The sequence below is a fragment of the Ictidomys tridecemlineatus genome, chromosome 1 (assembly GCF_052094955.1).
Source record: "Ictidomys tridecemlineatus isolate mIctTri1 chromosome 1, mIctTri1.hap1, whole genome shotgun sequence".
NCBI lineage: Eukaryota > Metazoa > Chordata > Mammalia > Rodentia > Sciuridae > Ictidomys > Ictidomys tridecemlineatus.
In genome coordinates, this window is record NC_135477.1 from 219,292,732 (window position 1) to 219,305,256 (window position 12,525).

The 12,525-nt window shown below is 39.7% G+C and overlaps 1 long non-coding RNA gene across 1 annotated transcript in view; it reads right to left on the minus strand.

Moving 5' to 3' along the window:
• The window catches only part of LOC120885580 (uncharacterized), a 28,440-nt gene extending 18,775 nt beyond the window's left edge, over positions 1 to 9,665 (minus strand). Inside the window, exons 1-2 of the long non-coding RNA XR_005728263.2 lie at positions 9,550 to 9,665; positions 9,329 to 9,475 (exon numbers count right to left, since the gene is read on the minus strand). This is a non-coding gene — a long non-coding RNA (uncharacterized LOC120885580). The remainder of the gene's footprint in view (positions 1 to 9,328; positions 9,476 to 9,549) is intronic.
• Positions 9,666 to 12,525: the final 2,860 nt, after the last annotated feature.

Genomic DNA, 12,525 nt, shown 5'->3' on the forward strand with positions numbered 1-12,525 from the left:
TGTGTGTGTGTGTGTTCTCTTTTTTTCTTATAAAGCCACATTAATCACGGGAGCTTTACCTGATGAACTTATCTAGTCGTAATTACTTCCCAAAGACTCTACCACTAGATACAATGGTCAGATTAAGTCTCTGCCATATGAATATCTCACGATAGGAATTATAGTTTAATGCATGAACCACAGGGACACACTTTAAGCATATCCAAACCACAGCATCTGCTATAGGCCCTCAATCCCATCTTCTAGCTCATGTGGCCAAGTTCAAACACTAGAGGTAAGATAGGGAATTAATCATTATACATCATTTATCCAATATTTTTTGTGTCTCAAGGTAAACCAATCAAAAGCAAATCTGACATTTGCCTAATTTCTGAAGGATGGAACCTCCTTAGTTATTTTTATCACTGGGAGTGAAAGTTATTCCTTGAACCACAGCCTATCTATTTAAGATTCTGAGATGAGTTCTTGCTTGTACCTTCCTCCTAAAGGTAGGTCATAGATTTTGTTGTTGTTGTTGTTGTTGTTTTTATCCCTACTGGCTAGGACTATGCTGGAATGAAAAGATAGCTGCCATATTTAACTTCACATTGCCATAATTTTATTTCTATCACTGTTTTCTTACTCCCACCAAATAATGATATTTTTGTATTAATGTTAAACATATTAAGCCCTAATTTCCAAGAAATACTCTTATAATAAGTTGAATGGTGTCCATCCCCAGTTATATGTCTACTTTCAGATAGTGAATATGATTTTTTGTTTGGAATAAGTGTCTTCTTTGCAGCTGCAAGTAAGGTAAGGATCTGAAGATGAGATCACCTGGATGAAGATAGGCCCTAATCCACTAAATAAGTGTCCTTGTAAGTGAAGGGAGCAAGATCAACGTTAGGGATCAAATAATTCTGAGCCCCCAAATTCATGTGTTGAAATCTTAACCTCCAATATAACAATATTAGAAGAAAGGGCCTTTGGAAGATAATCAAGTCCCAAGAGTGGTATTCTCGTCAATGGGATTAGTGCCCCAACAAGAAGCAAACTAAGAGTTTCTTTATCAGCCAAGTGAAGACACAAGAAGAAGATGGACCTCTGCAAACCATCTTTCTCCATACACTGGATCTGCCAGCACCTTGCTCTTGTACTTCCCAGTCTCCAGAACCATGAGAAATTAAATTTCTGTTCTTTATAAACTAGACAGTTTCAGGTATTTTGTTACAGCAGCACAAATGGATTAAGATATCAGTCATTTCATAACCGAGCCTTAGTTTTTCATGTGTAAAGTGAAGAAGTTGGGCAGTATGATCTCAACAATAAGTGACCAACTTGTCACAAGTGGTCTAAGTACTAAAAGCCTTGGATCCCAAGAAACCCTTCCATCCTAGAAAACCAGATAGTCACCTATTTCAAATATCTTGCCAGCCTAAATGCTTCCTTTCCAAAGCCTTTTACTACTATTTTACTTCATTATATTTTCCCTTTCATTTCATTCTACTGATTTTGTTCTCTAAGGAGTCCCAAGGTAAAAAAATTCCTTGATCTTCAACACACAAAAATGTTGGTCCAGTTTGAACAGAACTTCATGTTTTTGGACTACACTAAACTCCGATTAGCCTGGGGATCTAACCCTATTATTAACAAGATGTTTAGAGGCCTAAAGGAATTTTGGCTTTTTGCTAATTCTTAAGATCCTACATTGGATGCAAAATATTTCCATGAAACAGGTGATTCTAATTGTGGTTTTTGATTATACACTTGGGTCACCCTAGATATATGACTACGGAATCAGTACAATTGGTGATTGAGCGTGAGAGTTAATTGTTCTTTACCTTTTTGCTCCAAGACTTTGATTCTATTCCATTCTTTGTGGGGTATATCAACTTCTAAAATGATGAGATTCTTTTTGCCTTACTTAGAAAGTATCATACAAGATGTCATCATTTTTAGTAACATAACACATAATTATATGATTAATTAGGATTAACATTCTATTTATTCCTGTCATCCATAGCAAATATGCAAGGAAAAGAAAAGAATCTTTCTCCCGTTGTCTTGAAAGAGTTGCCAAGATAACAAGATCAATGACTTTTGCATTTGGTAACTTGAGGTCAGCATGTTAGCATCAATTAAATTATGTAATGAACAATCCATTGCAGTTTTTTAGAAAACAATAGATTTCTCTTTCAAACATGACATTTTAATGAAATAAGGAAATATAACTCATGTAATATATTCATAATCGCCTAATATAAATTTCCTATGATTTTTACTATTAGAAGAAAAAAATGAAATAAGTATTGTGGAAGAATACGCAATGATGATACCTAATACTACTTATTACAATATTTTTTTTAGGTGGGCTTTACTTGTCTCTTTTCCAGGTAAAATCTCTAATGTTATGGTCATCAATTAAAAATGAAAAAAATTAAAGTCCTCTCTAAAACAAAAAACCCAATTGCAGCAAAGCTTTTATATATCTGTATCTGATAATGGAGTTAGAAAAATTGAATTTTCTATTATTCTGTGCATTGGTCCCAAAATAGTGCTAATTTTTATTCTGCAAGAGAACAACTCCTCCAGTTTTTATTTGCAGCTTCCTCTGAACCTAGGCTCAGGCATAAATCTATGGAAGCTGAGCTGCCAGCGTTTAGAGTGACAGCTCATATTGTATTCATAATCACCCACTCTCCCCACCCTACTTCTGGAGAAAGCAGCATGCACCAGATAGTATATTGGTTCTTTATGCAAATGCAATCTTCTTGGCCCTTCCCTCCAATCTACCAAATATGCTCAAGCATGTTTGCTGTTCAGAGAATCCAAATTAGACTTATAATAAACCATTTGACAGGAGAAGGGTTTACCCCACCACCACCACCTCCCTATTTCCAGCATAAGAACCCTGTGATTCTCACCTTTATCTTCAAGATGCCTCTATTATTTGAACTGTTCCTGAAATAACTTGGGGACACTTTGCAGCAGCTTGAAGGAGTGCCTGTGAAGCCTCATTGTTACTTGCTGTTTGAACTTTGTGACCAGTATTAATAATAAGGATTCTGTCATGCTTCTGTGGCCACATCCCCACATTTTACTAAGCTCAGCAAGTTGGACCTTAAGGCTACTTCAGTAACCTCTATGGGGTTTCTGCATCCCCCGGGAACAGTGTCTGCAAGTTCCTCTTCCACCTCTGTGAACTCTTCTAGTAGGAAAACCTCATTCTTCACAGGATGACTTGGTTCATTAACTGAGGCTTTTTTTCTGACACCATCCTTCATGCAACAGCAAGAAACCAGGATGGATACTATCCTAAACAGCTATGAAATCTAGAGAAAGAAATGCAGACTGGACTCAGTGGACAATGAGGAAACAGGTCAAGTGCTTGCACAGGAATGTAGTGTAATGAAAGTGGCATTTAGGAAAATAAGGCTGACAAGAGTAGGCAACTGAACACAGGTAAATTTGCGTGCCATCCAGATTATTTAGGTATGTTTCATAATACTTTTGTCTTGTTATAATACGGGTTCATTTTGTTCCACTCTCCTTCCCCTGAAGGGAAACCAGAAACAAGAGTGTTTTGTTTTGTTTTGTTGCTGGGTATTGAACTCAAGACCTCAAGCATGTTGAGAACAGGCTCTTCTCTGAGTTACACCCTCCAACCTCCAAAATAATGACTTTTGAGAGCTGTTTCCTATCCTTTCCAGGTTCCTTTTCTCTTTTTATATATCATTTTTTCATCTTTAAAAAGAAAACCTGTTGCTTCTTTGTATGTCTAGAATAATAAAACTGGGATGGTAATAAGGTACTTAGAAAATGTCCAGGGTAAAATTGAAACAACTCAGGTATTCTCAAATATCATAATGCCTTTCCAAATGTTTGAGTTCCAGAACAATTCAAGTGAACTTAGTAAGATATTTTCCATTTATTATTTAAACCCAGGTGGGCTTTAAGGAAAACAGAATTTAAGACTTTCTCATCCCTTCACACCTGACTAAGCCAAATGTGATTTGGAAAAATCCACTTGGTATCCAAAAAGAACTTTCTAGTTTTAAATGAGTGATGTTTTTTTTTCCTTTAAAAGAGGGGAAGAAATCTAGTGCAAACCAACTTAGAGTTCTTTAAGTATAACCAGAAACTTAAGCCACAAATGCTGAAATATGTGTGTTTCTTTGTTTTTGAGTAATGAGCCCCTTTCTTGTACATTTGAAAAGACATTTCATATCCATGGCTTAATTCCCACCCTTAAGTATCAGTGTCCATTTTCATGGCCATAGCAGAGGTCAACTAAGGCAGTACACTGTAAAGTTTCAACAGACATTGTTAGTAAATTTATGTGGGTGTAGAATTTACTTCAGGTTCAAAACAGAGTAAAGCAACAGTCATGGAACACAGAGTGGAATAGAAGGAGACTGGCATCCTATGAAGGAAGAATAGTAAAAAGGACATACCTGAAGTGTAGTAGATGATATTCCAAGGAATATCATTCCAAGGCAGACACAGAGAAATGGCTCTAGGCATGAGAGTTCAGGGTTGGGGATTGGCTCCATGGTAGAGTGCTTGCCGGACATACCCGGGTTTGATTCCCAGAACTGCTAAAAAAGCCAAGTATATTGGCTCAGTGCCTGTAACCCCAGGAACTTGGAAGGTTGAAATGGGAGGATTGATTGAGCCCACCTGTTCTAGATCACCTTGAAAAACATGGTGAAACCTCATCCTAGGGGGAAAATCATGGGAGTTCAGCAGTCATGCAATGCCCTTGGTGCTTTTCTCTCCCTCTTCCATGCAAGAAAGTCCTCAGGATGCCAGTGTAAAGCACTAACTTGGACAGTGGAAGGAAGGAAAGGCCTGATGCTTGATCACAGGCTGCAGATGTTCATTTTTAAAGGCTGAGAAACATCAGAGTAAAAATAAACAGACCTTTTTTAAAGTAAATAATGGAATTCGAAAACCAGGGTTTGCATGCTAGCCCTTATAAGTTTACTAGCTGAGCAAACAGAGCAATTCCCCAAACTGATCAAAAACTCAGTTTCCTCATTGATTTAAGTAGGTCCTGAACCATACCTACTTCACAGGGCAGTCTAAGAATAGGTCATTCTAGACCTGGCATTGGTCCCTTCTATTCACATGTCTCTCTTTTTTCTTCTGGAAAATGGAAAATCAGGTGAAATATTCAATGGCGTATCTGATGTGAATACACTTTCCATAGCACTCTTGCTAGCACGGACCTAAAATTGACTTTAAAATTCTAACATGCAAAATAATTTTATAAAGGAACACTGCTTTATTAAAGAAGTTCTAAATATTGGACAAGAAGATGCACTGTAATCCTCCAGAGGGGGCAGCGAGGCAGGGACAAGACAGAATATCCAAGTGAGCTTGATTATCTTTACTCAAGAGGCAAAGACAGCCTGGCTCGGGGATGTAAAACCACACAAGAGGGCTGTTCCCATGTGGCCATGAACCTCTGTGTGTCTGAACCTACCTCATCCAGACACTCACCAAGCCATGTACCTGCTTTGCTACTCTGGCTCTATAAAAGAACTGGACTTCTGCATGTTTCCTGAACCAGGAACTACCCAAAGGCAGCCATGTTTCACCAAATTACAAGAGTTGTCTCTGCTGAGACTCCTCTAGGTCCAATTAACACCTAGAACTTCTAAGAAATCAGTCATTAAGAATGGGGTCAGGATCCTTGTAGAAAACAGATGATGCATTCTAAGTGGGTTATCTGAAGAGTGTAATAAAAAGAACCCTTTTAAAAGGATGGGTGCACTGTAGAGAAACCAAAGTGAAGGGGTAGGAAGGAAAGAATTATTGACCTTAAACTTGAAGTTTTGACAAGAACTTAAGGGTCCTCAGAAGCAAAGAAATCTGTATGGACAGTATCTCCTATACTTACCTTCCAAGGGAAAGGTCCCCTTGGGGAATAAATTCCACCCTCATCCTACCAGCCTCACTCTCCTCCTCCATCCTAACTCCTGTCATTACTGAACCCAGCTGAAAGCTAGAGACGTAGGCAACTGCCTGATGTGATTCATGAACCATGTACACCTGCTCAGGACTCAGAGCAGCACGAAGAGTATACCCAAGGGTCAAAGAGCACATACTTAGCACAGAGAGATTTGCTAGTTGTTTCCTGTTATGGGTCAAGTGAAGATAAATTGAGGTCTTAATTCAATCCCCCAGAACCTCAAATTGTAACATTATTTGGAAATATATTCTTTGCAAAAATAATCGAGTTAAAGGCAGGTCTGTACAATATGACTATACTCTTACAAAAAAAGGAAATTTGAAGACAGAAACAAACATAGAGAAGGAAGACAATGTGAAGACACACTGGAGAATATAGAGTGATGCATCTATCTATCACAATTCCAAGGACATCAGGGATTGTAGGCAACCACTAGAAGTGAAAGAAACAGGAAGGATTCATCCCTAGAGGCGCCAGAGATACCTTGGCCTTGCTGACACTGATTTCAGACTTCCAGCCTCCAAACAGTGAAAAAATAAATCAGCGTTGTTTGAAGCTACTTAGTACATTGTTATGGCAACTTCCAGAGGCTAATACAGCTGACAAGGTGCAGTTGAGTAAATGTGAGCTTCAATGGACCTCAGAGAAGATTATATGCAACCCTTTAATTTTACAAATAAGAAAACAGAGGCAGGGGAGTCTTGCTTATAGCTAAACAAACTGAAACCAAGATTAAACAGCAGAGTCCCCAGGAAAGCTATCTGTCTGACTTCAAGGATAAAGGTCAGGAACACAATTTTCAACCTGGCTAAACCAATAGTCTTCTGCCATTCTCCTTAAGATATCATTCATGTTACAGGATTCTCTAGCATAAGTGTAGAATAAGTGGTAAGTGTCATCTTTTCCTAAGCTTCCAGATCTCTGCAGGATCAGAAGCTTTTAAAGGAACACCAAATAGTTCAAAAGTAAAATTGTCCTTTATTCTTTCTTAGTGCTAAAGAAAAATTTCTGTGAACACCAAGAAAGACCACCACAGACTCTCTAGGACAAGTTGCTTTACTTCATTTTAAATTAGTCATTAAAAACAGTTACTCAAACCGAGCTCATTGTTTGCAGGACTGTTTTCACATATCCTAAAGAGGTGATAAGAAACTACACAGTCAGCAGTGGAGATGGGAAGGGAGAGAGAGTGAGAGGCCTGCCTCATCCAGAAGCAAAGAGAGTTCCAGTAGTGCTGTGATCTTTCTTATCTGGAGGAAGGTTTTGTTTTCTTGTCAATCAATTCCAACAGATCTTCTGAGGATTGACCACACCTAAGACTGGGGAATGCTCAGGAAGGAATGTGGGAAGGAAGAGGGGAGTGGCCATTTCCTGATGGGTCAGCTGCTGGCAAGTGTCTGGGCCCTGGGAAAGCTGTGGTCTAAGAATTCCTCTCCTCAGAGAGCTACCAGCACTGCGGGAACAATGCTGTGAATGGCAGGCTGGTGGTGACTCCCAGGTCACGCCTGGAGCAGCACAGTCCACCAGCAGAGGGTTGTGCCACTATAGGCCCCAACTCCCTGCAGTCAGTTGTTGAGCTCATAGTTCAAGCCCACAGGGTGCCGACAGGTAGTATTGTTCTCAAGGCACGTTCTCTCCAAGGGAGGCAATCAGCCTTGCACAGGAAGACTAAAGCCTCAGACTAACTAAAAAGGCAAACTGTAGAAGAAAAGTCCCATTAGGACTTCTCAGTTGGCCACTTTATGACAAGGTTCTTTCTTGGACTACCAAAGTCATCCCTTTATGTACAATTTCTGATTTGGCAGCAGAGATCTAAGTACTTGGGTCAGGCTCCTTTTACATGATCTCATAATAGTTCCTAAAGGGCCATGTTTCCCTGTGCCCAGATTCAGTGTGCCCAGGCTCCTTGAGGACAGTGCACTGCGGAGGATTCTGCCTTAGCCAGAGCCCCACCATCACACTCATTTAATGAAGGCTACACTAACCTATTTCTGTATCAGTGTTTTTCCTGGATAAGAGAGTTTCTTCCCTGACTTCCACAAGTAAGCTGTTAGTTGAGAACCATTTAATCATGTAAGAGTTTCTTTCATCTAGATCAGTATGGAGAAAAGCCAAAATAAATCAAGAAGAATCATTTTGTTCAAAACAAAAAGAGTAGCTGGAGAGCAGCAGTTAGAATAATATATTTGCCTCTTTTTTTTTTTTTTTTTTTCCTCTTTCACTCAAATATAAGCAGGGCACTTGGTTATTCTTCAGCATTTTGGAAGCCTCTGCAGCCTTCAAGTTTGGTGCATTGGTGACCTCTAGAGGACAGAATTGCAGTCCACACTCAATGGAAAGATAAGTCATCCCATAGTCTGGAGAGGATACGAATACATTATCAATTCTACAGCTGCAAATTAGCTTTGGCTTTTACAGATACAAAAGACTTCAGGAATTTATATTCCTCCAGGTAAAATAGCCATGGTGTTACATGATCCATGTTTCTGTAAGTGAAAGAAGTTTGTTGTTAATGAAATCTAAGAAAAGATGGGTATATTTTTCCTCCTAAGATAGAGCCTATTTTCTGACAAATTTTCAACTTGGCTGAAACATTGGTTTAGCTTAAGTGAACATCTTTAGCAATCCTTTACTTACTCTCCATACTTCAGTGCCCTGCCCAATTCTCAACCCAAGTGTTCAAGAATGTCAGAAAAAGCATTCAAAGAGGTTATTCTTGAACTCTATAAGATGATAGGACTCTGCATTTTCAGGATGTGAGTAAAGCAACTGGCCATGCTTCATCACATTTTCCTTCCCCCAAAGAACTTCCCAACAGAGTAGAGAGTGGCAGCAAAGTCCTCAGGACCACTACACATCCACATCTTAACTAGAAGGGTAGAGACATGACTGTAAAATGGAGCTCACACCATTTCCAAGAGGTCTTGGAACAGAGTTGCCTTTTCATTCACACAGAGTTGGGAGCTTTGAATCACCTTCACTCCTACAAAGTAACAGACTTCATATTACTAATCAAGGGCACAGAAGACAACCTAAAACCTTGCCTCATAGTATAGAGCATTTGGGAAGAAGTCATCACATCATTGAATTATTTTTTTCATTTAAAGACATCTACACTCTGGGGACTTTTTGAGGTATTTATCATATGTTATTTCCCATTTTCACAACTGCATTTTTAGTGAGTGTGAGTCTCTTTATTTTATGAATAAGAAACTAAGACCTCTCACTTGACCAGGGTCATATAGCATATAACTGGAAGTTGGCTTTCCAAAAGGTATGTTATTTCTATTATGTCACACAGTTTTCAACACCATATATCAACTGTTAGGGCAAAAAAAAAGTGCTACAGTTATGATTTAATCTACTCACTTTTTAGATGAGTTAGGGGAAGAGAAGTGGCATGTCTTAGATCACACTCTTCAGTGGTGGCAGAGCTGCAGCTAATTGCAAGTTGCTTATTTCCCAGCTGAGTGCTTGGGTCACTATACAGTCATTCCCTTCTCGCCTTTGCGGGAGCTATAAAAGATCACCACTGGATCAGCATGAATACTGGGAAATAATTCTCCCTGAACATTCTCTCTCCCATTTACCTCACTTGGTTTCCCACACTGGGATGTCTTCTGAGAAGCACAGGCAATCCTGCAAGACTCTCAACTCGAAGCTGGAGGCCTTTTTCACCCTTTCTTCTTCGGTACAGCTGTCTTCATTTATAACTCTATGGGAAAGAAAGTTGGAGAAAAGCCCATTAAAATAATGAGAAGAGCAGAAGGCTTGAAGACTAAAGGTTTTGAGAAGGATTGTTTTAGAGATTTAAAAAACAGATGGCTTTTCTTGAATTGGACATTTTATTCTTCTATAAGAACCTACTCAAATGACTTCTGGAAAGTACCATTAATTTCTCAGCAAATCAGTGTCTGCTTCTAATATCATGTTTAAGTTCTGTAGGAAGAGATTCTTATCTGGTTATGGTTCATAAGTGAATGATAGTACTGTCGTGTGGTTTAAATTGGACTGCTTTACTGGTCATAAAAGGATAGGATGGTAGGATTTTCAAACTACAAAACCCATCTGTCATGCAGGAATGGGTTTTCAATCCATATTTGCTTCTCTGTCATCTTTTTGCTGCTCAATTCTGGCCCATCCCACAAGTCAACACTTCTCAAATGGATCCTAGTTCTCTTATCAGTGAAGTGTTGTTAGCAGTTTTAGTGAAGATCTTTGAAGTCAAGAGGCCAGGTTTGTAGCGAGAATGGTGATTAGGGATTATCTGAGAATTTCAATGATCTCTGTCCCCTTCCTAGGGTTGATAACAGCTTTCAATGACTCATCAGGGAAGGAGATTCTGGGAACCACCTCAGTTTTCAAAACCTGCTTGTTAAAGTAAAAAAGATTTAAAATCTTCCTTTGTTATTGGCAGTCAGGGGCTTCCAACATAGCTGTGGAACTGGATAAGTAATCTTACCAGTCTGACCTTTAGGAATCTTCATAGAGAATCAGTTAGAAAAATTCCCATGTTGATTGGTCAGTGAGCTGGACTGTGATCCTCACAAAAGTACAAGAAGACAAATAGACACGTGCTATGAAGGGTTGCCCAGTTGTAGGACTATGGTAGGGCAGAGAAAGGGAGTTCAAGAAGTCCAATGCTTTAATGTCTTCCCCTGAGTTTTGATGTCTGACCTGCCTTGTTCCTATTTCAACACGAGCCAGCCAACTGGCGCTATAACAGGCACTAATTAGAAAGCACTGTTCAAACTTCTCCTCTGTCCTTTGGCCACAATGGAGCAGTTAATAACAGAACTGCAGTGGGGGTCCCAGCTAGTGGTGAATTGAGGACATTTTCATCAGGATCTGAATTGTTCACCCCCACTTTTTTTTTCTAATTCCTACTCTAGGAGGATGGTTAGTATAGAGTTATGAGATATTTTCACAAATGTCAGCTATTATGTCTGCTGCAGCCACTTACTGGTGTATGTCTGGGGCTGAATAGACTGTTGCCTAATGGCTCACCACTCCTAAGTTCTGCAGCAAAGAAGTTTTGGCACATTGAAACCTCCTACACCACACCATAAAGCAAACTCCTTGTTCTCAGTCAGCAGATGCCTAATAACAATGAAAAGCAGACGGAAAGTGGGCTCTCGGTGAGAAAGGCTGGTTGAAAAACCAGGAACAGAAAAGAAGCCCTTCAAAGTCATTGACATAATTGTCTAGGTAATTGACATGAAAAGCAACATTTAATGTTTAGCCAACTTTCTCTTTAGACGCAGAAAATAAAATAGATCTTTCTAGGACAGCATGGGAAAAGATAACTAATGCAGGAAGAATCAGGGATCTGACTTATAGCTACAAAGTTGCTTTCCCGTATCTATGAGTATGGAATTGGAGATTTTCAACAAGGGTACAAGTAGCTGTGGTCTCTGTTATAGGCCTCTCCATTATCTGAGTGCCTGTGTTCTTCGACTTGGGCTGTAAAATAAGACAACTCAGCCAGCTGCCCCTGGTAAAACACTCAAAAGGGCATTACGAGTGAAGTTAATAAATCCACCTCTCCCAAATGAACATCTGCATCTTCCTGCACATCACTGAGATATCTGATGTCTCCATCTATCTTCCTCTCTTCTGGTCTCCAAGTGCCTATAACAGAGACCACAGCTACTCTTCAGACTAGCAGCAAAGCACTTTTTAGGCACCTGTATGATCATATTAGTGGTATCTCATCATCATTGAACATCAAGACTGATTCTGGGGGCTGGGGATGTGGCTCAAGTGGTAGCGCGCTCGCCTGGCATGCGTGCAGCCCGGGTTCGATCCTCAGCAGCACCACATACCAACAAAGATGTTGTGTCCGCTGAGAACTAAGAAAAAATAAATAAATGTTAAAATTCTCTCTCTCTCTCTCTGTCCCCCCCCCCTCACTCTCTCTTTAAAAAAAAAAAAAGAAAAAAGACTGATTCTGTAAGCATTCTAGCAGTGGTCAGTAGATAAAGAAAGGGTCACTTTGTTTTATTCATAGTATCCCCAGGCAAATTCCTCTTGAACACTTCAGCATGGTTTTTTGGGGGCAGGGGTAACTCTCTTCCCAGTACCTCTCCAGTCTCCGCCAGACTCAGACATGAGTCCAGTCTATGATAGCCTATCTCTGGACTCCCCTTTTGGTTCCTCTAGAATGTTTGGGGACCTAATAAGTGCCAGGTGCCATAGGAGCCCTTTATAAATGGTATCTCATTTGATTCTTAAAATCTTTGTGAGGCAGGTCATTATTTTAATTATTATTAAATTTTGCTGATGATGTAAGCTTTATGGCTTAAGTAAGTGAAGCAACAAGCAAAGGATGGAGATATGAACTCAAAAGTTCTGGACTTCAAGGTCAATGTCCAGTGCTCCTAATCACCCTCTTGGTCTAGCTACTGCCAGAGCCTATTTCAAAGACCAACTGTTCTCATCATATGATTGAATTTTCACTCATCCAGGTGGCTTGTTAGGATCATGCACCACAGCTGCTCTCATGACACTCTGAATACTTTGAAAGTAGAGATGTGGTAGCATGAGAGCTGGCTTACCAGACACAT